The sequence below is a fragment of the Acomys minous genome (assembly GCF_964271855.1).
Source record: "Acomys minous genome assembly, chromosome: 12".
Classification (NCBI taxonomy): Eukaryota; Metazoa; Chordata; class Mammalia; order Rodentia; family Muridae; genus Acomys; species Acomys minous.
This window is the reverse complement of record NC_140493.1, coordinates 32322374-32347978: the sequence shown is the minus strand read 5'-3', so window position 1 is coordinate 32347978 and position 25605 is coordinate 32322374. Positions and strand designations below refer to the sequence as shown.

Below are 25605 nucleotides of genomic sequence, written 5' to 3'. Positions count from 1 at the left end.
CGGGTAATTAGCTTAATTCCTTCTCATGTCTCTGATGGGGTTGAAGACGAGATAGCCTAGTTTTACAATGAAGCTTAAGTGTTTAGGGTTTAATTTTTTAGGTCTAGATAGATGTTTTAGGGTGATAATGATGAGAAATGGTAGGTATTGATTTACATTCAGAATTTTAGGCTCACCAAGATAGGAAAGATGTTTTCTTCAAGGCTGCAAAATACAAGTAGCCAAAACACTGAGAATGTAACATTTATATAATTGTTGATTGTGTCATGGTTCTTCCTGATGTAGGTAGTTTATTGTATGTATGTATATATGTGTGTGTGTGTGTGTGTGTGTGTGTGTGTGTGTGTGTGTGTGTGTGTGTGTTGCTTTACATCTCAATCATAGCTCCCTTCCTTCTCTCCTCCTGGTCCTAGACTCCCTCCAACTTCCTCCTGTCCGTCCTCCCATACTCCTCAGAAAAGGGGAGCACCTGCCACCAAACCACCCCAACACATCAAGATATATCAACACTGAGATAGCCCTTTTTCCCCTTACTAGAAAATATCATGAATTATATAGTACTATGAGAGAGCCAGATACAGCAACACACAGCACTCTGGGAGGCAGTGGTAGGCAGATAGCTGTAAGTTCAAGGCCAACCTGATCTACAAAGCAAGTCCAGGACAGCCAAGGCTACACAGAGAAACTTTATCTGGAAACAACTCCCTCCCTCAGAAGATACTAATATAAGTGAACAATTTAATACAATTAAGAAGAAATATGATTTTAATGATAGATTTGATAAACATGTTAAAGAAACACAGATGTAAAGCTAAAGAAATCAATAAATTGAATAAAAATAAAATCCTACTAAGTCAATAGTAGAGAATTGAAAAACAGAAAAATCTACTGCTGGAAACAACTTACACTCTAAATGCAGGACAGAGGAAGTAAAACCAGCCTGGACTGCAGCTGTAGCTCCTATAGTGGGGGAGAATGTTTTGTAGGCTGAAGGACTTAAGGAGGTCATAGGACCCAAGGGTAATAATGCACTAGAATTTTTTCTTAAATGGACGTGTTGTCCAACTACATATTTGTATGTATATCCATATGGCAATGCACTTAGCCTTAATCAAAAACTTTCTTCATTTAGTTGGTAACAGTAAATGCACAAATACATAACTGGGTAAAAATTATGAGGATAACTGTCTTCTGAGTGCTACGTTCTAAATGGAACATATCTATTTCCTCATCTTATATTCAGTCGACATTGTAGAAAAAGGAGCAGAAAGAAAGAACCACAAGATGAGTAGGTATAATGTCTTTAAGACATGATATGATGGCTCGACACATGAACTCACAGGAGCAGTAGTCAACAGCATGAGATACATTATCACAGAGGGAAGAGAGGTTCGTGGGGCTCCATCACCTCCTGAGAAATTAAAGGCAATGGATCTTGATTATGGCTAGCAGAGGAGGAGTCACCTTTCTCAGTGGTGGAGCCACACGTTAGCTTTCACTTCATAAGTAAAGAATGCCCCCCAGACACATGTTCATGCAAATCAACCTTAATTAAATACAATGGGAAACACACGCGCACACACACACACACACACACACACACACACACACACACACACACACAAATAAATAAAAGATGTGAACATAAAAGAGGAAATTTGTTGAGAATACCAAGATAGGAATGAAGAAATACAGTTGAATTATTTTATGTATGACTAAAATTTTGATGGAATGAGTTAATAATTTAGATAAGATATATACTGAAAAGCTGGGCTCTTGGTGGGGTGCTGCGAGGTCTAGCAAAGTGTTGGGGAATGGAAAACCCCGGGAGGGAGCAGGAGATCCAAAGGGAGACCATCAAAGCTTGCAGATCTGGACCCAGGGGGCCTATACAAGCTGATGCACCAACCAAGGAAAATGCATGCAGTAAACCTAGACCCCTTGTTCAGATGTAACTGATGTAGTTCTCCACCTGGGGAGGAAGGAGAGACTGCTGCTGAACCTTTGACATGCATTCTGGTGCCCACGATGTGATCACTGCCCCTTGGTAAGACGGCCTAACAGGCACATAGAGGAAGAGGATGCTGGATATCCTCATGAGACCTAATAGGCTGTTGCCAGATGGTTGGGGTAGGAGAGCCCCCCTACGCAGAGGTCTCAGGGAGAGGAATAGACAGACTAGGGAGGGAGAGTGGGAATGGGAAGATAAGAGGGACAGGATAACAATTGGGATATACTGTGAATAAGTTACAATAAATAAAATCTACATTATAAAAAAATAAGAAAAGAAAGAACCAAATTTTTTAAATTTAAAACATAAGAAATAAAAATTATAATGTATGATTCTCAGCAAAATATGTAGCTAAATATTCTGCCTAACATTATAAAACAACAAAAACACAAGCAAACAAAAACAGTCAGAAAAAGAATGATACAGCTGTGTCTATAGATATATAAGGTAAAATAGTTAAATAAGGTCTTCAAAAGCCTCAGAGACCTACAGAATATGGAATGTAAAGATGTTTTTATTATTCTAAAGATTCTTTGAAAACAAGACAGGTTAACTCCTGACAACACTCACCCGACCTCAAAGAACCTCCTTATGGAGTTTGCTCCAAATGTGGCAAACAAGCCACTAGGCAAAATATCGTTGTTTCTGCCACAGACAGAACTCTGCCTGAAAATGAGCAAGCTTAGATGCAGGCTGAGTTGATGGCTGAACTCTGCCAAGGCAGGGTAATCAAGTCCTCAATAGTTCCTGCCTCATGAATAAGTCTGGCAGAGATATTGCCCTAGAAGGCCAAAGATGAGACACCAACATTATAGAGAGTGTTTGGGTGACTGTTCAGGCAGTAAACTGTCTCAGTCATTTTGTCATTTTGGAAGATGCCAACCTACACTACCAGTTCACTCAGGCATTTAAGTTTTATTCCTTCTCAAGTCTCTTGGGGGTGGGGGTGGGGGTTGAAGACCAGATAGTTTAGTTCTGCAATCAAGTTTAGCTGGTTAGGGGATAAGATCTTTTTTAGATCAAGATAAAGAATTTAAGTTAATAGAGATGAGATAATATAGATATGAATTTCATTAAGAAATTTAGACCCAAAAGATAGGAAAGATGTTTACTTCAAGTATGACAAATATAAATAGCCAAATCACTGTTAATGTAACATCTAATTAACTCATGATTGTCTCATGGCTCTTCCTGACATATGTAGTTTGTTTTATTCATGAGTAAGAAAATAAATGTACATGTAAAAAATAAATTAATTAAAAAAAAAAAAAGAAATGGTCATTCTGAGTGAGGTAATCCAGACACAGAAAGTTATGCATGGTATAAACTCACTTACAAGTGGATATTAGCCCAGCATAGATGTCCTCTGAGAGATTCCACTCAACAGCAGATCAGGACAGATACTGCTGTGGCATGCAGCCAGACTCTGACTGAAGAGCTGCGAATTGTATGAAAGAATTGGGGGATGGAAGATGGAAGAGGGCGGAAGGAGAGCTGCCAGGAGGTCCACAAGGAAACTATCAAGGCTGAGAGACCTGGACCCAGGGGGCCTGCAAAAACTGATGCAACAACCAAAGGACATTGCAAGTAGGGACTTAGACCCCTGGTTCAGATGTAGCTAATAGCTTATTCTCCACATGGGAAGTGGTGAGGAGCAGGGGACTGCCTTTGACAAGAACTCTGGGTCCCTCAATTTGATACTGCCCCTTAATAGAAAGACCATGTAGGAACACTGAGAAAGAGGATGTAGTCTATCTAGATGAGACCTGATAGGCTGTGGTCAGATGGTGGGGGAGGAGGACCCCAGCTGTCAGAGGTCTACTGGAGGGGAATAGAACAGAAAAGGGAGGGAGTATGGGAACAAGAAGATAAAACAAAAGGGATTACAATCGGGATGTAACATGAATACATTATAACAATAACACTTTTTTAAAGATTAAAGAGAAAAATATCACTACAAAAAATCAACACCATAAAACATATATTCAGAGAAAAGATATTCAAAGTACGTTTTATTGTTTATAGTTAGTGCATGTTGTTATGCTAATACTTGCTGCCACAACAATGGTTCAGTCAGAAAATAGTAGTTAAAATGAAGTTTATAATTTAATTTGTATCATGAGAACTAATGATGAAAGAAAAGGCACCTAATTGATAAAGTGAGAGAGTTCATCCCAGACCTATTTGGTAGTATGAACAATGCTAAATATTAAGTTCTTGAGGCTGGGTCTCTCTATGTAGCCCTGGTGGTCCTGGATCTCACTATGTAGAAAAGGCCGGTCTAGAACTCACAGAGGTCGGGCCTGCCTCTAACTTCCCTCTTGAGTTCTTGGAATAAAGGCATGTATCACCATACCAGGCCAATCCTGAATATTTAAAAATACAGAAACATGCTAATAGCTCAGAGCAGTAGAATTGTAAGAAGTTACAACATCCTTAAAAATGGTTGAATAACTTCGAGGCTTGGATTTGTCTTCTTTATGCCAATGATAAGAACTATTGTAGGCTTATAACCAGAGGGGATGCATGAGGCAATTTGCATTTTAAACAGATGAAAGAATGAGGGTGAACGAAGAGGACCCATTTATGAGGAACTTGTATCAGTCTCGGTAAAAGATAATTAAGAACAGACTTGTGATTGTTGAATTAAGAGTAGAGAAGAAGAAGAAGAAGAAGAAGAAGAAGAAGAAGAAGAAGAAGAAGAAGAAGAAGAAGAAGAAGAAGAAGAAGAAGAAGAAGAAGAAAAAGAAGCACATTAAGCAGATATTTAAGAAGTAAATTCTCCTGAGTCATTCAGTGGGAGGAAAAATTGAATCTGAAGTGCAGAGAGAGGCAGAGTCAAGATCATGTTTAAGTTTGCCTTCTGGTTGCCGATACTCGTCTGCACACCCCTTACTGACTTAGCTCCATGAACTCACCCCCCCCCTTTTTTTTTTTATTTAAAGCTAGCTCAAATTTCTATTTTGGCATTGGCAACAAAATGGTTTTTGACTAATTGACCCAGGAACCACACACAGTTGAATTTTAGAAAGCAAAAGAAACAACCCAAGGCCAGACCCAACTGTGATGCGGATGATTGCAGCTGACTGTTCAATGAACAGATAGATGATTCACCTCTCCAGGCTTGGAAACGTGGGCCCTGTGGGAATATCAGAGACATCTGAGGATATGGATCCTTAATCAAAACTTGTTCCTTTGCACTGAAGAAAAGAGGACTTTCAGAAGGGTTGCACTGCAGTTCACACTGTGCACTGAAGTATTGCAATTGATACTATTTAAAAAAATAACCTGATTAAAAGGTGGGCAAAATATATGATGCAGGGATAATTTTCATGTCGTTTCGCATAAAAACGCACAGATTTGCTATCTTTAATTTTTCCAAGCTACTATGCGCTGGAGTTTCATAGCAAATGTTCCTTTTTCTCCACCCAGGACAGAACTAGAGGAAATGGGTTTAAGTTGAAGCCGGATCTATTTAGGTGAATTATGCTAGAATTCGTCCTGACCTTGAAAGCTATTTGGCTTAGGAATGGATTGCTAAGCCAGGTCAAGGAATCGGTTTCTCCAGAGAGAGAATCAGAAGGATGAAGGGGATTTAGTCAGTCATTTAAGCAGAAGAAAATTGATCTTTTTTAAAGACTAAGGCCCCTGAGTAAGAAACTCCATGACTTCATCAGGGTGTCTACCAGCCTTCACTTTATACTGCTGTCTAGCTTGGCATGATAACTTCAAATTATTTCCTTAATTTTCTCAGTTGAGTTAGAAAACAGTCACAGGGTCTTTGAACTTCTTTGTTATTTTAAAGGTCAATATTAAACCACCAACCCATCATCTTTTTTACACTAATAATTCCCTTTGTGTGGCCTTTCTCATAAGCAGCAGAATCTAATATTCAGTCATTGTGATTCTGCCATGAATAGTCTTCAAGATTTCTTATCTGTCTAAAGTTTTGGAGCCTCAATTTGGACACTATAATCTAGTAAGAATTCCAAATGATGAATATAGTGAATAAAATGCCTGTGAGTTTGTAAAACAATTTTCCTCTTGTTTATATCATTCAATGTAATATCCTTTTTCATTTTGTGAAAGCAGTTCTGTCTTCAGCTGTGTGTGTGTGTTCTTCCACTGAGTTTGGTACATTTATTTCTTTTATCTAATTTTCCTTTGATTCGCTAATTTAATTCAATGCCTACAGCAAAATATCCAATAATATCTTAAATGAATCAAAATCAATGTTTTAATGAAGAAATTTCATATGTGTGTTTGTGAAGAGTTGATTTGGTCATTCCTGATATATTTTTTATAACTTCAATCCATCTGTTTTTCTTTTCCATAAGGAAACTCACAGAGACTTTCCATGCATCCTTTACATATTCTAACTTGTAGTCTGTATTTTTCTTTTGTTTCTATTATTTGCTTTGTTTTTGTATGTTTGTTTTGGAGAGTATATTTGAGAACCACATTTTATAACATCTTTATTATTGGGTATTAAAAGGTATGAATGCTAATGTTGAAAGGGAAAGGGCATTAAATAGGAGAAGGAAGGTAAAGTGTAAACAAATTCTTGCCCCTTCTCCTAAAGCTCTGGACTAGCATTGCCAAAATGCAGTTCTTGGCAATCATTGTATTGTTTTGTTTTGTTTTGTTTTAACTTTCTTCTTTGTTATATATACTAACAATTATCCTGTTTTGCATATACTATCCTGTGTGAATGATATCTTAAGTAAATAGAGAATCTGAGGTCTTCTAATCTTATGGGGCCATTATCTTATCCCAAAGTCCCAATTTTTCTTTGATTTACTGTAAATCATCTTCTAATTTGCTTTCTGGTTAAACTTTGCCTTTCACCCCTTTTTTTCTCCTTTAAGAAGACAAAATGAGCTTTTAAAAATCACAAGGCAGAGTCGGTCATTTTCTTGCTTTTTGCCCTTCTCATCCACATTCAGGTAAAATCTTTATGGTAAAAATGCTTTGAGGGCTAAAGGCTATTTGCTTCATTGGCATTGCCTTAATGTCTCTGCTGCTGTCTTCCATGTGCTTCCTCCCAGCCTTGCATGATCACTGTTCCAAAGCAAGATATCTAATACCCTCAAGCTAGTGCCTAGAGAACTCCAAAGACTAAATCTTCTATTGTCTCACATGCCACATGAACAGCAGTTCCCAGCTTTGCCCAGCTCTGAAAGCCGGTGTAGACACTCTTCTGTTCCATGCTGTCTGTGTTCCTCAGTCTTGGTATGCTACTGAAGCTGGCTTAGGGGCAGGGTGACAATTAAAGTTCCTTTCTGTATTGTATGTAGCAGAGTCTGTGCCACCTCCTTGGGTCAACAATGCAAATGAAAAAAAAGGTGTAGCACTACACTGAAGTGTCACTGAGGTGCTCTCTCTGCCTTCCTCCTCATTTTACTTATCCTTTTTATAGTTCTCATAAGGATGTATTTCCACATTCCTTGTCAGTTTTTTTGTTTGTTTGGTTGTTGGTTGGTTTTGGTTTTGGTTTTTTGTTTGTGTGTGTGTGTGTGTGTGTGCTTCTAGGGAGAACTATGTTTTCTATATTTTCACTTCTTATAAAAATTGCTGAGACTATATTAGATACTAAATAATTATATGATAATTTCATGATAAGAAAATTTGATTATTTTATAGTAATTAACATATGTTTTATAATATTCTTAATTATAAGATCATCTCAGAGATTTTAGTGGTCATATGTAGACCATTATGTTGTGTTACTTCTAATTTTTCTTCTACTAACTATTTTACAATAAAATATGTTAAACTAATTTCTACTTATATGCAATAAACATGATAGGATGAAAAATAAGGCTACAAGTCAACAGGAAATAATATGATTCGATATATTGTCAAATTTCTATATAAGGACTTTTGCGTACTAGATACTACGATGTATAAGTAGAAAATATGATAATTGGTAGACACATAGAGAGAAGACTTTGTAAAACTTATCAAGTGAACTTGAAAGGTAAAACTAAAAACTTGTATGTGTAAGGGCAATGAAAGAGGGAGCAAGAGGAAAGGTGGAGAGAGGAGAGAGAGGTGGAGATGATGAGGGAGTTGTCCCTGTATGTTGTAAAATCATATTTGTTATGGCACAAGTAAAAGGCACTTGTAAAATCTTATTTGTTAAAGCCATGATCAGTGTATGCCAAAGGCTGCTCCTTCAGACATGATTTGCAAGGATGTCAATGTGACCACACATAAAGGTCATGTTGGGAAAGTCTGAGCCAATTAATCATTCAGAAAGTAGGTTATTATGCTTGATAACATAAAGTTCAGCAATAAGCATTTTCTTTACATGACTTGAACTTAGAAGATTTAACTGTTTTAGTCATTCTGAGAAACAAGAGCACCCCAAGATGTAGCACAGCACACAGTAAACGATTTGCCTAAACCCACACAGGAAATCACAGTATACAGGAATAGAATTAAAAGTTCCTGATTTCCTTCCCTCTGCTGATGGCACTAAATCATTTGTCAAAACATTTCAGTCTTTCCTTCAAAGTCAACTGAAAACTTCTTGTGAAACACGGGGCTTCTGTAATTTACCTTCTAAAGGAAGGCTATTTTTAAAAATAGCCACCAGTGCATGACCAAATTTACCTTAGATCTTAATTGTCTTTCTCCTTATTTTATTTGAAAGGGTGCTACTAGAGAACAAACAGCTTAGCCTTAAGCCATAAGCACTTGTGAGTGCTTGCTTTCTTCCTCTCTGCCTGTGTGCTTTCTGCTTACTGTTCTACCACTGGAGCCAGGCAGCGAGAGAGAGACAAGAGGAAGGAGGGATGAGGTACAACATTCTTTTCTTTATTAATTCATTCATGTTACATCTCAGTTGTTATCCCGTCCCTTGTGTCCTCCCATTCCTCCCTCCCTCCCTCATGCTTTCCCCTTACTCCTCTCCCATATGACTGTGACTGAGGGAGACCTCTTCTGCCTGTATATGCTCATAGGGTATCAAGTCTCTTCTTGGTAACCTGCTATCCTTCCTCTGAGTGCCACCAGGTCTCCCTATCCAGGGGACGTGGTCAAATATGGAGCACCAGAGTTCATGTGGAGAATGTCCTGTCAATTGGCTAGATCTTGAACAGCACAGAATCTCCTTATCTGTCCCAATGGCAAGATAGGAGCCACTTCCAGGAAGTCAATGAAGGAGCAAGTGGGAAAAACACAGAAATAGTTCTTGGAGAGAGAAAAGACTGGGAGATAGAGTTTATAATATATATATATATATATATATATATATATATATATATATATTGTGTTGCAATAAAATAATACAATAGGTTAATTCTCAAGTAAAGACATTGGAAAAAATTGATTAAACCTCTACATATCTTTAACCAAAGTTTGGTTTTGTCACCTTTAAGACCACATATACCTGTCCCTATAAAATGCGCTATTGCTTAAAACACAACTCTAAACACAGTTAGTTCATATAACCATATATTTTCATAACTAAAAGGCATTGCCACCAAACCTTTAACGAACTCAGTATAAAAATAGCTTTACTGAAATCTTCTGCTTCCGGAAAACATTAGTGATAGAGTGTAGGCCTCAACCAGGGATATGTAAATTGTTTCTGCCAGAAATTGAACATACAGACACATGTATTTAGACATGTCACATGAGCCACACTGACAGGGAGAGAGTGCTGTTTGGCTTTGTGACCAATGGAACTGCATTGGAAATTAGCTCTTCTGCCTGAGGCTGTAGCTCAGTGGTAGCCCATTTGCACAGCTTGTATGAGTCTCTGGGTTAGATCCTCACCACCACAGGAAAAGGGCACTGAGGGTCAAAAGGATTCTGCTCCCACTGAAGTCGGCAAGAGCTCCTTTTTCCATCAAGTTTTGAGAAATGGAATAAAATCACATACAGCCCCTCTTTCTATGCCCAATTTCAAATTATGCATCTGTTTCCAGTGATAGGTATAGAATCTTGTGTCTGTATATTTTGTTGTGTCTTACCTAGAGTGTGAAGCACTGTGTATGTTTAAAGCAACCAGTTGCATTTAACAGCACTCTGCAATCTCTATTTTCGAGATGAAAATTACAGTCACAAAGAAAGCTGACAAAACTGAGGGCTAGGGCTAAGCAGTTATATTTCAAGCTTCAAGTGATTCAAGTTTACTTGAAATGACCTGATGCAAACATATGATTCAAATCTGTAAATCAGAACCAAGGAAGCTCTGCCAGGCTCCATTATTGAGTCTTGAAAGTTCCATTATTTCCAGACATCCCAAAGGAAGAGGCTGCCAAGAAAGGGGAGGAACAGAAGGCTGTCTCAAGAGGTATCCTGCCAGGGGATGACAAGACAGATATAATTTCAACACCATTCTAATTTGCTTTGCTGACCAGAAGGGGAAGAGCCCAGCTTTCTCCATCAGCAAAATACTTCACAACTGAGAACTCTATTTTAAAATTCTGTCAGACAGAGAAACCCTTTCTCCTCTCCATGTACACTTGTATCCTCCAGGAGCCAAACATTCCTAAAATGATAGAAATATTTTGAATGAGTAGATGGACACAGAAGGAAAGAGTGTCACACCAAGGGGGTGCTTGAGAAATACAACTTGTATTTTCACCTAAGAAAATCACTTATAAGTTCACTTGTATGATTAAATCCATGAGACAAAAGAATTTTTTTTAATTACTAAGTAAATTTGAGCTGATGGGAGAATATCAAAATGGATTATTAAAGAATGCAAAACATTTTGTTTCTTTAATTACTTTAATGCTTATTGAAATTTCATTTGTCTGTATTTAGGATGATATACTTGGAGGTAGGCTATGTGATTACATAACTCACTGAAATGTGAGTGCATTTTGTATATTTATTTAGGTGAGATAATTTACTCATATTTACACTCAAAAATTAATCAACATATTAGTTTATAAATATTTTTATCTACACAAGTAATTAATATATAAAATTATTGGTGAGACTGTATGTTAATATTTTTTTAATTTATACATCTTTTTTTTATTAATTTATTCTTGTTACATCTCAATGGTTATCCCATCCCTTGTATCCTCCCACTCTTCCCTCCCTCCCATTTTCCTCTTATTCCCCTCCCCTATGACTGTTCCTGAGGGGGATTACCTCCCCCTGTATATGCTCATAGGGTATCAAGTCTCTTCTTGGTAACCTGCTGTCCTTCCTCTGAGTGCCACCAGAGATGGCTCAGCCGTTAAAGGCTAGGCTCACAACCATAAAAATATGTTAATACTTTTAATGTATTTATTCATTTTAGCTTTTTAAAAACTTTTTTATTGTATATTATCTAAGCTGACCCACTGGCTTCTTTAACACTTTTTATTAATTTTTGAAATTGAAATTTTGAAATTTTTGTGAGTTTCACACATGACTATTGGAATTACTTCATTTCTGTCCCTTCTTCCCTTACCATTCTTCCAGGGTCCCCCAACTCCTTCTCAAATTCAAACTCCATACACACACACACACACATACACACACACACACACACACACACACACACACACACACACATACACACACACATGTCACGACCCCTCCACTGAAGTCTGTGTGACAAACACTACATAAACTCGAGGTGACAACCCCCCTACACAATGGAGAGCCTCCTGGAATGGGTCTGATATTCCTGCCAGGAGCAACTAATTGCAGCTCCCCTCCTTTTCTCTTTTTTCTCATTTGTTTTGAGATATTCTGCCTTTGTTTTTACTTGCTTATCAGACCTTTCCAAATGTAACTGTGTTGCTAGGAGACCCCTAACTTGGGACTGCAGTCAAGGGTCATTCAGGCAATATTATCACCAAGTTCTGCTCCACTTGTTAATAAAAACATAGCTAAGGATTAATCATAGTTTATATTATGTACAAATCAAGTGTTTAAGAAAGCTCCAGATAGTGACGGAAAAGCTAAGAAAAAACTGTCTTGACTCACAGATGTTTGGCATAATGAGAGAACACTGACCTTTGATAAAGAGGGCACATGCGTAGTGATACCAAGCTAATGACTTAAGAACGATGATTTCAGATTGATGACAACAGTATTACTCTGCATCCTGTTTTGAATTGTGTATGCCTAACTAACTTCCTTGAATGAAAAATAATATAACCGCAAAAACACTCCCCATTTCCAAAAAATGTGTATTAAAAACCAGGCTTGTTCGTCTGCAAAATACACTCAGATTCAAACACTACCCCTGGTTTGTCTCTGTCACTCGTTGATCTTTGTCCACCAATGCTTCAAGAACTCTTGTTCCCAAATGAGATGGTCCGTCACATGCAGGTACACACACACACACACACACACACACACACACACACACACACACACACACTTTCTGTTTCTATTCCAATCAGTACATATATTAAAAACCACAAGATTTCCCCTCTAGTGAGGCCGTGCTGTCAGTTTGTGGAGAGCAAACCTCTGTTGTAGCATCAGCCTGGGTTGTATAGGGATCTCCACAGGACCCCCTTGGCAAACAACTCAATCAAATGCCACAGGTCCAGAAACAAAAAGCCTTGTGTTGCTACAAGAGTTTGTGCCTGAGTGGAGCCTTCACTCCTGTGTTATAGTCTCCTTAGTGCAGGAAGGTATTCTGCAGGCTACCAAAAGAGAAACATGAATACCAACTGAGACATAAAACTTTTGACCTATAGTCTATCCTGACTGAAAGATGTACTGGGGCAGTGGTGATACAGAATTTATGGGAGTGGCCAAACAATGTGTGAATTCACTTGAAACCCACCCCAGGAGAGGGCACCCATGGTCAATAATACTAACATCATTTGGAATGGGAGACTGGATAGCCCAGATAGAAAACATGATTGGCTCAAATAAGTTAATTAATTAATTAATTAATTAATTAAATGTCTCCTAAGGATATTCTGCTATACCCATAGACTAAATTGGAGCCTTGCTCTGCTGTCATCATCAGAGATGCTTCCGCAGCAGCAGAGAAAAGAAAGTGCAGAGGGACCCATAGCTTCACATTATGGAAAGAGTCTAAATTGGAGGTCTCCATTGGATCCCTCCCCTTGGGGCTACAGAAATCCTAAAGGTTGCAGAGATATTTTAGGAGTCAGACTGAATGAAGGACATCACAAGAATCAAGTAAACAGGGTCACACGGGATAACAGAAGTTGTAGCAGGAAGCAAAGGGCCTTCAGGGATCTGCACCAGGCCTTCTGCTTATATAGTGTGGATATTAGCTTGGTGTTGTGGACCCCCTAACTGTGGGAGAAGGTGTGTCTTTCACTCTTTTTCCTGCTCTTAGGACTCTTTTTCTCCTGTGAGTTTTTCTGTGGGTTTTCCATTATCAATATGAAGGTTTTTGCTTTGTCTCATTATTTTTTTTTCATTTTGTTGTTGTTGTTTTTCATGTTGTTTTTCATTGTTGTCTCTTATAAGCTTGCTCTGTCCTGAAGGGAGACTAGTAGGGTGTGTACTAGGTAGAAAGGCAAAATGTAGAAGGAAGGACAGGAAAGAGTGGAGGATGGTAAAACTGTGGTCAGGTATGTCTTGAATGAGAGAAGAATCTATTTTAATTTAAACAAACAAACAATTAACAAACATGTGTTTATACTGATATTTCTAATGCCTTTCCTTACTTGTAACTTCTTTTTTAAAATATATTTTATCAATTTATTCATATTACATCTCAATTGTTATCCCATCCCTTGTATCCTCCCATTCCTCCTTCCCTCTCACTTTCATCCTATTCCCCTCCCCTATGACTGTGACTGAGGGGGACCTCCTCCCTCTGTATATGCTCAAAGGGTATCAAATTTCTTCTTGGTGGCCTGCTATCCTTCCTCTGAGTGTCACCAGGCCTCCCCATGCAGGGGACGTGGTCAAACATGGGACACCAGAGTTTGGGTGAACATCAGTCCCCACTCTCCACTCAACAGTGGAGAATATCCTGTCCATTTGCTAGATCTGGGTAGGGGTTTGAAGTTTACTGCAGGTATTGTCCTTGGCAGGTGCCATAGTTTGAAGCTAGGCTCACAACCAAAAATATAAGAGGTTGTAACTACTTTATAGAGCACTGAAGAATAGCTCTTCAGTTGTGTGAAGTGTTTCGATTACCACACATGTCTGAAAATATATAACAAAATAGATTTTTTATGTAGTAAAAGATCTCTTCAACTGTAAGGCAATCCCAGCATTGTTGAAATACATTTTGTATTTTAACACATCTCCCCTTTGGTTGACTGTGCTGGCCTTTGTAATGGTGCAGTCATTACCTAAAGGGAGACATTTTTCAATGCCTTTTTTCTGTGTGTCGATCGATACTGCTGAATGTTCTCATTGCTTCCTCTTGAGAAAACCCTTCACAGGCATGTCCACAGGCCAACTGATCTAGACAATCCCTCATTGAGAATCCCCTGTAGGTGATTCTGGGTCATGTACAGCTGCCAATGAAGAATAGCTCTTATCATATCACATTGCTTTGTTTCAAGCTTTTAAATTACAAATACAAGTTTAAATGTGGAAGTATGTAAAGGCACCATTCCTTCTGCAGGATAATAGCATGCATGCATGTTTTAGAGATTGTGTCTAACTGGTTTGTTCACAGTGAATTGAGCTAAAGATCATATTAAACGCAATTCACTGTGAACAAACCAGTTAGACACAATCTCTAAAACATGCATATACCATATGAAGGCATGAACTCAGGAGGAGGAATCATTGAGAACAGTCCTTTGGAAGAGGAAGTAAGGTGAGAAATGAGAACAGGGAAGAAAATGACTAAAATTCATGATATGAACGTAAGAAAAAGTTAAAGAACAGAATACTTTGACGACCTTTTCCCAAAAGGTAGTACAATCTTTGGTGACGCTGCCTAAGTCATTTCTGACACTGGCAAATTAAATATCTTGCTTTTATTTCTTATCCAGTATAACTGACCTTTATCTCTCTTTTCTCTTTTTATAAGTATTTATTTTTAATTGAAAATAGACTTCTTCTCATACAATGTATTCTGATTATGTTTTCTTCTTCCCAAATTCCTCCCACATTCTCCCCACTTCCTCATCCACTCAAATATACACCATTTTCTCTCACTTTTTTTTATTAATTAAACATTTTTATTTATATATACATTTATACTAATATACATATATACTAAACTATCTACAGCAAGAAGAACCATGACACAATCAGGAATTATATACATGTTACATTCTTAGTGTATTGGCTAAGACCAGGTAGCTTTGTTTTACTTTTTTTTATTTCATATTAGAAAATAAACAAACATCTAAAATAATGGTAAGAGTAATAAAATAAAATTGAAAAAGACAAAATAAGACAAAACAAATAGAAAAAAGAGTGAAAGAAATAGCATATGATATACATATAGTGCAGTGACATAAACATTCACACACATACACAGAGAGAGAGAGAAAGAGAGAGAGAGAGAGAGAGAGAGAGAGAGAGAGAGAGAGAGAGAGAGGGAGAGAGAGAGAGAGATCCTACAAAACCACAAAGTCAAAACCATAACATATAAGCAAGTCATCTATAAGGGGGGGAAAAAACCTCCAAAACTTCCATTTAGTTCATTTATTGTTTGTTTTCTATTCATTTTCAGTCAATCCTAATTAAGCTTTTCTCTACTTGCTTACATAATATTTTAGTTGTATACCATAGATAATAATATGCTGTATTGCTGTTTCCATTTAGTTCCACATATCTTCTTCTTTTTTTTTTCTTTTTTTTTTTAATACATTTTTATTAATTTATACATATTACATCTCAGTTGTTAGCCCATCCCATGTATCCTCCCATCCCTCCCTTCCTCCCACTTCCCCCCCCTACTCCCCTTCTTCTTATATCCCTCATAATTGCTCCAGTAACTGATAGGATTTTGGAAAATGATGTTGCTGAGGTTTGAAATTTTTGAGGAAATGTTCCAGGAATCTTTGTAAAGTTAATTCTTGATATAATACTATGTAATCAAAATATGTAGTCCATGTGATTTCATAATTTTCTTTGATTTGATGATAGAGCTGGCTGTAATCTTAGAAATGGAATGTTCTAAGATTATTTGATGTAAACTTTTTCTCATTTTTTTATAGCACATTGTGCTGTAGATGTCAGTGTGATGGTGAGTGACACTGATGGCTAGCCTTCTGTATTCACCCTCATTTCCAGTTTACTTGGTCTACTATTTATTTATAAATAGCATTAAAAATTCTCACACACAAAAATTGCTATTCCATCTACATCTTCATTCATTTATAGTACTTTGCGTTGACTTATTTTTAAATTTTACTATTTTACATACTTATTCAAATTTACTCTGACTTTTTCTCTAATTAGTACTAAATGTACTTTGTTTCCGTCTGTGCTGCATAGTTTTACGTCAAAGTGAAACAAGCTAAAATAACCTGAAAGGAGTGACCTCACTTGAGAAAATGCCCCTGTAAGTTACAAATGTAGGTCATTTTCTTAACTTGTTGTTGACGGCAGAAGATCCAGCCCTTTGAGGGCAGTTGCCATCTCTGGGCTGGTGGTCTTCAATTCTATAAGAAAACAGGCTAAGAAGGCCACAGTGATCAAGCCAGCAACCACCACCCCTTGATGCCTCTGGTCAGCTCCTGCCTCCACATTCCTGACCTGTTTTGAGTTCCTCCGCTGACTTGCTTTGATAATGAACAGTAATAAGGAAGTCTAAGCCAAATAAGCTTTCCTCTCTGAGTTGCTGTTCATCATGGGGTTTCATCACAGCCACAGTAACCTTAACTAGGATACCATCATAGTATTTTTACACAAAGCCTGCATGGATCACTGCCATTGTTCCTTCTCTCTTGTCCTCACTGTTTTCATGATAGATGCTTGATCCATCTTTCTAGCTTTATTGTATGCATGTGTTATGACCTGATTTATGTTTTGTCATAATTTGTTCACTGATGTTCTACTTTTTTATGCGATGGCTGTTGATTTCAAAAGAGGTCATAAAGGCAGAAGGATCAGAAGGGCAAGGGTGTCCTTCACTGTATAAAATACGTAGTGAGTTCCAGATGAGTCTGGGACACGTGCAGCTCTCTCTCTCTCTCTCTCTCTCTCTCTCTCTCTCTCTCTCTCTCTCTCTCTCTCTCTCTGTCTCTCTCAAAAAGAAAAGAAGTCAAATCTTGTATTTCATGAGGACACAAGTGCCATTATTTAGGGTTTTCACTCAGGACCTAATCACCTTTAAAAGATCCCACACATCAGGTTGAGAATTTGTGAATTCGGCTTTAATAGTTTTAAACTGACGATTAATTTTAAAAGTTTAATTCATTATAATTTATTCAACTTATAACCTGAATGTTATCCCTGCTCTCTTATCTTCCCATTTCCACCCCCTCCCTCTTTTACCCTATTCCCTTCCCCTAAACCTCTGACAGAAGAGGACCTGCTCACCCACCATATGGCCACAGGATATCAGGTTTCATCTGGATAGTCTGCTACCCTTTCCTCTGTGTGCTGCCTGGCCTCCCCACCAAAGGGAAATGATCAAATCAGGGGCAACAGAGTCCACTCTCCCCACAACTGTGGAGGATATGCTGTCCATTGACTAGATATGAACAGGGGGTCTAGGTTTACTGCCTGCATTGTCCTTGGTTGGCACATTAGATGCACAGCGGTCTCTGGGTCCAGATCCACCCGCCTTCAGGGTCTCCTTGTGGGTCTCCTCATCCTTCTGTTTCCTTCCATACCCCCATTCCTCTGTACCACTCTCAAAGCTCCACCTGGAGTCCAGAAGTTCTTTCTCGAACTCCCGCTGGGAGGATTCTCTGGGAGGACATCTATATTGGGTTAATTGACACAGGTGACAACTAACTGAAGAGCACACCAATAGCTCAGGCTCTAAGATAAGCAATTAATAAATGGGACCTCATGACACTGAAAAGCTTCTATAAGACAAAGGACACTGTCAACTGAACAAAATGACAGCCTACAACTGGGAAAAGATCTTCACCAACCTTACATCCAACAAAGGGCTAATATTCAAAATATATAAAGAACTCAAGGAACTAAACATCACTAAACCAAATAACCTAATTAAAAACGAGGCACAGAGTTAAACATAGAATTCTTAACAGAAGAATATCAAATGGATGAGAAATAAAGAAATGCTCAACATCCTTAGTTATCAGGGAAATGCAAATCAAAACAACTCTGAGATTCCATCTTACACCCATCAGAATGGGTAAGATAAAAAACTCAAGTGATGCCGGGTGTGGTGGCGCACGCCTTTAATCCCAGCACTCAGGAGGCAGAGGCAGGTGGATCGCTGTGAGTTCGAGGCCAGCCTGGTCTACAAAGTGAGTCCAGGATGGCCAAGGCTACACAGAGAAACCCTGTCTCGAAAAACCAAAAAAAAAAAAAAAAAAAAAAAAACCTTAAGTGATAGCACATGCTGGTGAGGACATGGAGAAAGGGGAACACACCTCCATTGCTGTGGGACTGTAAATTTGAAAAACCACTTTGGAAATCAAGATGGCTCTTTCTCAGAAAAGTAGGAATAGTGCTACCTCAAGACCCAGCTATATTGCTCCTGGGCATATACCCAAAAGATGTTCCAGCACACACAAGGACATTTGCTCAACTATGTTCATAGCAGCTTTATTCTAATAACTAGAATCTAGAAACAACTTAGATGTCCCTCAACTGAAGAATGGATAAAGAAACTTGGTACATTTACATAACGGAATACTACTCAGCTATTAAAAGCAAATAGATCTTGAAATTTGCAGGCAAATAGATGTAACTAGAAATGATCATTCTAAGTGAAGTAACCCAGACCCAGAAAGACACACATGGTATATACTCACTTATAAGTGGACCATTACTTTCTTACATGTTATCCTATGTTATATGTTATCACTTTATTATATCTGAGTTCATGAAGAAAGCCAATTTGTTTTGTTTTTAGGCTATAAATCTTTCATTTTACCACTTTGACATGGCATATTGGTGTGTGTGTGTGTGTGTGTGTGTGTGTGTGTGTGTGTGTGTATGTGTGTGAACTAAGAAGCCCAGACTAAACTAGCATTTGTTGTTTAAAAACAACCAGGCCTTGAACTCACTAGAGATCCACTTGCACCTCTCTCTGAGTTGCAAGGATTAAATGTATGAGTCACACTGCCCTTCTGATATAGTTTGAATATTCATTACTTGATATGTATCTAGGGAGTGCAATCATTATTTGTCAAATCAAATCATGAAATTCAGAGTTTGTAAGTTAAAGTTTCATTTGTATAGATGTGACTTTTATTTATTGTAAGATTGTTAATATATATATATATATATATATATATATATATATATATATATTCCTTATATTCGTAAGTACAGTGTATGTATGTGTTACCTGCAAAAGCCACAAGCCAGTGCCAGATGCCTTGGAAATGGATGTACAGAGAACTTTGATATGTCATTTGGATGCTAGCAGCCAAGATGCAGTACTCTGCAGGTGTAACAAATGGTCTTAAGTGCTCAGCAATCTTCTCAGCCTCTACACTTATTCTCATTGATATTTAATTGTGTTAGATTTTCAAGTTTATATTTTAACATGTTGATATTATTACTGTAGTAACCTGAGTTTTTACTGTACTGAATATTCTGTGGTTGCTTTTAATTTTATGTTACTTCCTTATAGCATAGCTAATTTCAGGGTTGTATTCATTAAATAATTTGGGAATTTATTTACTTTAATGTTGATGGTCTAAGACCTTTATATTATCTAGAAAGCATTGTGTAATTTTCTTTTATTTAAGTTCCCTATTGTCTCTTTCCCTATAGCTTACATTTAAAGCAGATCATATTGGCACAGTGATTTAATTTTATAGATATCCTAACTGGAATATTTGGGTAGCAGTTAAGAGAAATTAGTATTTATGATTGTCAGTGGGAAAGGGTATGTGGAAGTCCTCTTGTAACTAATTATGCTTCAAGAGCCTAAAATCTAGAACAGGACCCTTACTTATGATATGTTCCTTATAAGACACAGCTTTTGGTAAATGACCTGAAAAAAATGTCTTCTAGTTTATTTTAAAATGTATTCCAAATTTCTTCCTGGTCTAGAGCAGTTACAACATTTTTATCAAAATGATCTTCTAGAATAATTATGGATTTATAGAAAATTCCATGAAATATACTACAGAAAATTGCTTGTTTATCTCACTCTTACCTCCTCCAGTGTTCACAGCTTATATTTCTATGGTCCATTAGGAGCCAAGATTTGAAACATTGTGATAGAGAAATTTTCAAATTTTATATGTTCTGCTAACCAGTCTTTTGGTTAACATATTCTATTTGGTACAGCATGTAGTATGATGCCACATTTAATTGTTATATCTCTGCAGTGGGAGCTGGTCTGTGAAAATTTTAGTATCCCCTTGTCTGCGACCTTGGCCATATTTAGGAATATATGCCAGATATCCTGAAGGACATACTAGTGTAGATTATACTACGATTCTTGTGGTTACACTGAGATTGTGAGTTGTGAATAAACAATATTTGTTTTTAATGCCATCTCAATGTATACCACTGTCATTAGCTGTAGATAACATTATTTACATAAGTATTTTATATTAAGTGGTGTTTGATTTACTGAGAAATTACATTTCACACACAAAGTTTCACTATAGCTATCATCTTACATATATGTATTGAACTAGCATAATTAACATGCCAATATTTATATTATTAGGAAAGTACATAGTGCATTCAAATTGTATTAGTTTGGCGGTAGAGTTCTTTTCCCAGCCACAGTATTCTCTTTGCCATGACAGATTTGAAGCCTCATTGTCCATGGGATTAACACTTAAGTGGCAAGTGGTAGATCTTAGGAATTTTCCTTTCTCACTATTTCACAGGAATGTAGATAAGTAAAGAGAGAAAGCTAGCGTAATCCATATGTTCAGGGATTGTGTTGGCAACAGCTAGGACTTGTGTTTAGCTTAATGGCAATGTTGGGGCGTGACTGTTTAGTGTATTTGCAGGGTAATGTTTGGTGGTATTAAATGTTTCCCAATCATGTGCAGCCGCGATTGGCCTTCACTTCCCTGACTCCTTTGATCTTGAAACACTGACACTTTCTATCCATTAAAAAGTTACTTCCTCAGGTCTCCTACCCAAACTTGGTGGCAAAATTATTCTCTTTCTTATGGGGTGACAGGTTTTTCCCTATGTAAGACAGGTTATCTTGATCTTAAGTGCACTACACAGCCCAGATTGCCCTCAAGCTCATGTTAATCCTCCTGTCTCAGCATGCTTTATACTGAGATGACAAGTGTGCACTACCACATTCACTATGTTGCTATTTGTCTTTAGTCTGTGATTGCCAGCGCTCAGATTTCATTTTTGCGCTCATTTAATCCTTTCTGCTCTTCCTTACTCCATGTAGATACAGACACATGGCTGGTCATCATCCTTTGCCCCGAAAAGCTCCCTTAATATTGTGTGCAGAATATGTGCTAACATGAATTTACTTAATTCTTGTTCATCTAGGAAAATGATGACTCTTCTGCTGTCAAAGGGCCTATTTTGTCAGGTATTGAAGTTAGATATTTTCCTCCTACATGATGTCAAAATTTCCCCTACATCTTATCTTCTAATTCACTTTATTCCTAGTGAGAAGTATGCCATGCCCCACTGACCATCTTACATCTACTGTAGACTGCTAAGCTGTGGAAGGTATGGTATGCTTTGCTTCTTCTAAATGGCCGCCTGACTCCCAACATTCCCTCTGATTCTTTATTACTCCCATTGTCTTGTTTATACATTTCTTCTGTCAGAGGGTCTACTTTCCCCCTTCTGTTCCTAGGTATAGTAATCATAGCTGGTTTTGACTCCTAACTAGTCATTCTGAGACTTAGACAACAGATGAGTAAGGATCTAATGACACCTTTTTCTTTTCAAACTCTAAGTTTGCTTGCTTTTGCTATTCCTTGCCATTTGGGATCAACACCATGTACTGGATTAAAGACATTGAGATAAGCCGATTTAGAGTGAGGCTTCATGCCACTGCTTTGGTTTCAGGTGAGATTAATGCCTTTCAACATAGTTGTAGGGCCATCTATATGGATGGATACCTCTTAGGTATGCTTCCTTTAATGGGTCTGCTTGTGTTAAGCTCCCTTTTTACCTCACATGGTAGGTCCTGTGCCTTGAAGATTCTTGAGTTGTACTATGGTGGCTTTAGTTGGAGTTCTATGGATACAATTAGCAAGTCTGAGGTGCAAAAAACATTGTGTGATCTGAACAAATGATGTTTTAGGAAGCACCAAATTTCTCTGAACCAGCTTGTTTACACATGCCAAAATGGTAATTTACCCTGCCAGCTCAGTTCCTTGATAAATTGAGGAAAAGTTATTAATTTTCAATGTATGTGAGTTTTTATTCTCAGTTTGCAAGAGTGAGTATATCTATGAATGATTTTTTAAGTTTTGGTGTAATTTATTATTTTTTTTTGTTAACCATTTTACTCAGCTAGTGGTCCAACACAGTAGAAAACTCCCTTTATCTTTCAAGAGCTAGAGCTCGTTCAACTAATTCTATCCACATGAATTTTCACTTTTCAATAGAAAGGAATAATTCACTCTACCTGTCATAAAAATTATCCCCATACTTCAAGCTGTGCGAACACACAGATGTTTGCTGAGGAAACCAAGCTATTCAACGATAAGTTCATTTTCTTCAGAGACCAATTAAAATGGCACTATCCTATTGGGAGTGGAACACAGCAAGATCAATTAAATGAGCATTTTATATAAAGTGTGCATGTTTCATATAAGAAGACTGCAGATTGATTCTTGACTTTGAGCGATTATAGTATTTCTACTCCTTGTCAGTGGTGATTTTTGGCATAAAGGAGGAGGCACGATCTCATTTCCTGCTTCAAACAAAAAGAATACCTGTCTTCAAATGTATACAATATCCCGTGAGTACTTCTCAGCAAGAATTTTCTCCATCTTTTCTTGATTTTTTTTTAATTCTTTGAAAAGATCATATATGTACACCATGCATCTTTTTCATATATATGCCTTCTTCCTCTGTCCCTTCACTTGCCACTTCTTAGACACATTTCTTTTGTTTTATAATCTATGTATCTTATAATCTACTGAGTCAAGTAAGTGCTGCTCATATAAGCATGGGAGTATGCTCATCATTCAATGGGGCCTTGGCCATCTATCAGGGGCCACACCCTTAAAAGTCAATAGTCATTCAGCTCCTGGCAGTCATCAATTGCCAGTAACTGCTCAGCTAGCAGTGTGGCCTTTGAAGTCCTTCCGTTCTCTCTAACGGAAATTGTAACTGGCTTGACATTATGCCAGTCTTGTTTAGGTAACCACAGGAGCTATGAATTGATATGAATATCAGTCACGTCATATGTAGAGTGTAACATTTTCCAGAACTTTCCCTTATCCTTCAGCTCTTACGTCCTTTTTACACTTCATTTATGATGTTCCTTAAACTTGGGATAAGGATGTCATTGATCATTATAGTACAGTCTTTTAGGTTCAAATAAGATCAGTAAGTTAAACAAATAAAAGAAAATAAAAAGCAAGCAAAGTGGATTTTACCTGCAACCTTAGCCACTAGGGAGACTGAGAGAGGATGCTAAGTCCAAGGCCAGCCTTGACAACAGAGAGGAAGCACAGCTCAACAGCAAACAGATGCTGAGGCAGTAGATTGGGTGGCATGGAATCCTCTGTATTTCAGTTGCACTCATATTTCCAATTTGCTAACCTTTATAAGTCGTTAGTGCAGGGTTACTCATGGAATTGTACAGGGTAGCCTTGGCTCTTGTGTGACTTTCTCTAATCTCGGATTTACTGCAACATACCTCTTTCAAAAGACTTCCTCGCTTGCCAGTGGTTTTTTCTGATTATTTCTGGCCCAGTGCTATCATTCATTATTATAAAAAAAATAACCAGTATCTCCTTTTCCTACTTGTACACTGAGACATATTTTTTTTTCTTTTGTCACGGTGAAAAATGTCGACCAAAATGATCCCAAAGTTTTAGTTAATCAGAAATTTTCTCAACAATGAGTCAACCCCTTTATTCACATAAACCACAGATAAAAACAAAACTTAAAATAATTATCCATGCATCCTTGATTAATAAAAAATAAACAATTTGTGTAGGTGTTTTTAATGTTTATTAAAAATAAGTATCTTGCAATGTAAAATATTTGGTGGTACTTGAGAAGCATGAAAACAAAATACTCTTCACTGCTCTTTACTTTGATTCCTCCTGTGGTCTCTACTTGGCTACAGTACAATTCGGCCTCAATAGCCACTTTCTCAATCTGTAAACAAATAGATTTAAATTTTAAGAAATATTTGTAGATGTTAGGAAAGTAATAAGTCTTTTACTGTCCCAAATTATGTTAAATTAAATGCTCTGTTTTCTTTGTCAGTAATATAGTGAGCCAACTTAATTATTGTGATAGGTCTGTGTCTTGTCTTAACTACATCATTTACTGACTCTCATCTGACAGAGGTATGGCTGGGTAGCATCATTTCAGCTTTCGACATCAATCGGTTTAATTACCCTTTAAAGCAAAGCAATCGCATCAGTGCCCCTTCCTGCTTGTAAATGGTGCCAAACTTATCAGCTTTATAAATAGCAAGTCTCCTCCTATGAACATTTAGGACCTAACTGAACAGGTCAGTAAGGAAATCCAAATTGCTTTTTCTTTTAAAATTTAGATGTAGTTATTGATGTATGCCTCTATTAGAGATAGATTTTTGTCCTAGGGATATTCTAGAAAAGTTGCTTACATTTTTTCACACTGTATTACATCTTTCTATAGATATAGAAACAATAATATTACTAGTGCTACTATTATTTCCCCTCCTGAGGTGCTCCAATCCAGCTTCAAACACCTCTTAATGATGCTGCAACAATTTAATTATTTTTTTTTGCAGCTTGATTTTATATGGCTACATCACATAATCAACATGAAAGTCCTCTATTGTTTGGCCATTTTAATGGCAATATCAAAACAGAATTCTCTCATGGGTTTATTGATAACTTGTTGCAAATAAATATGTGGTTTTATGTAGCATTCTCTCCCAGAGGAAAGAACATTGGAAAATTCTAGGAAATCACAGCAAAAACATTTGTCAGAGTCCCAGTGTAGTCTCCAGTAAGTGAGATCCAATCAATGGTTAGGGCTGTGTTCCCAGCCAAGGTTCACCTTGCAGGGCCTAAGAACATTAAAAAGGCAGATGTCTGAAGCACAGGAGACCCCAGAAAGAACATTTGTTAGGTGAAAATAAAAAGCTTAGTGCATGCCTTGTGATTGCAAAGGTGGTTTAGGATGGTTCTTTGTTGGCGACACCCAACAAGGGCTGATAGCTCGGATACCATCTTGGTGCACACTGAGATGGCAGAATATTATTGGTGACTGAATATGGGAGATAAAATAGTAAGAAAAATAATCTAATAATAAAAAACCCTCAGGAAATCTACTGAGATGTGATAAATATATACAAGCGCTAAGGTAAATGCATGTAAATCCCATTCAGTTATAACTAGTAGCATGTATTTGATTGCATACTTAAATACATAATTATGAAATAAAAT

At 37.4% G+C, this 25605-nt stretch overlaps 1 long non-coding RNA gene across 1 annotated transcript in view; it reads left to right on the top strand.

Annotated features, from left to right (window-relative positions):
* The window catches only part of LOC311578968, a 102227-nt gene that overhangs the window by 56558 nt on the left and 20064 nt on the right, over positions 1-25605 (top strand). The window lies entirely within an intron of this gene.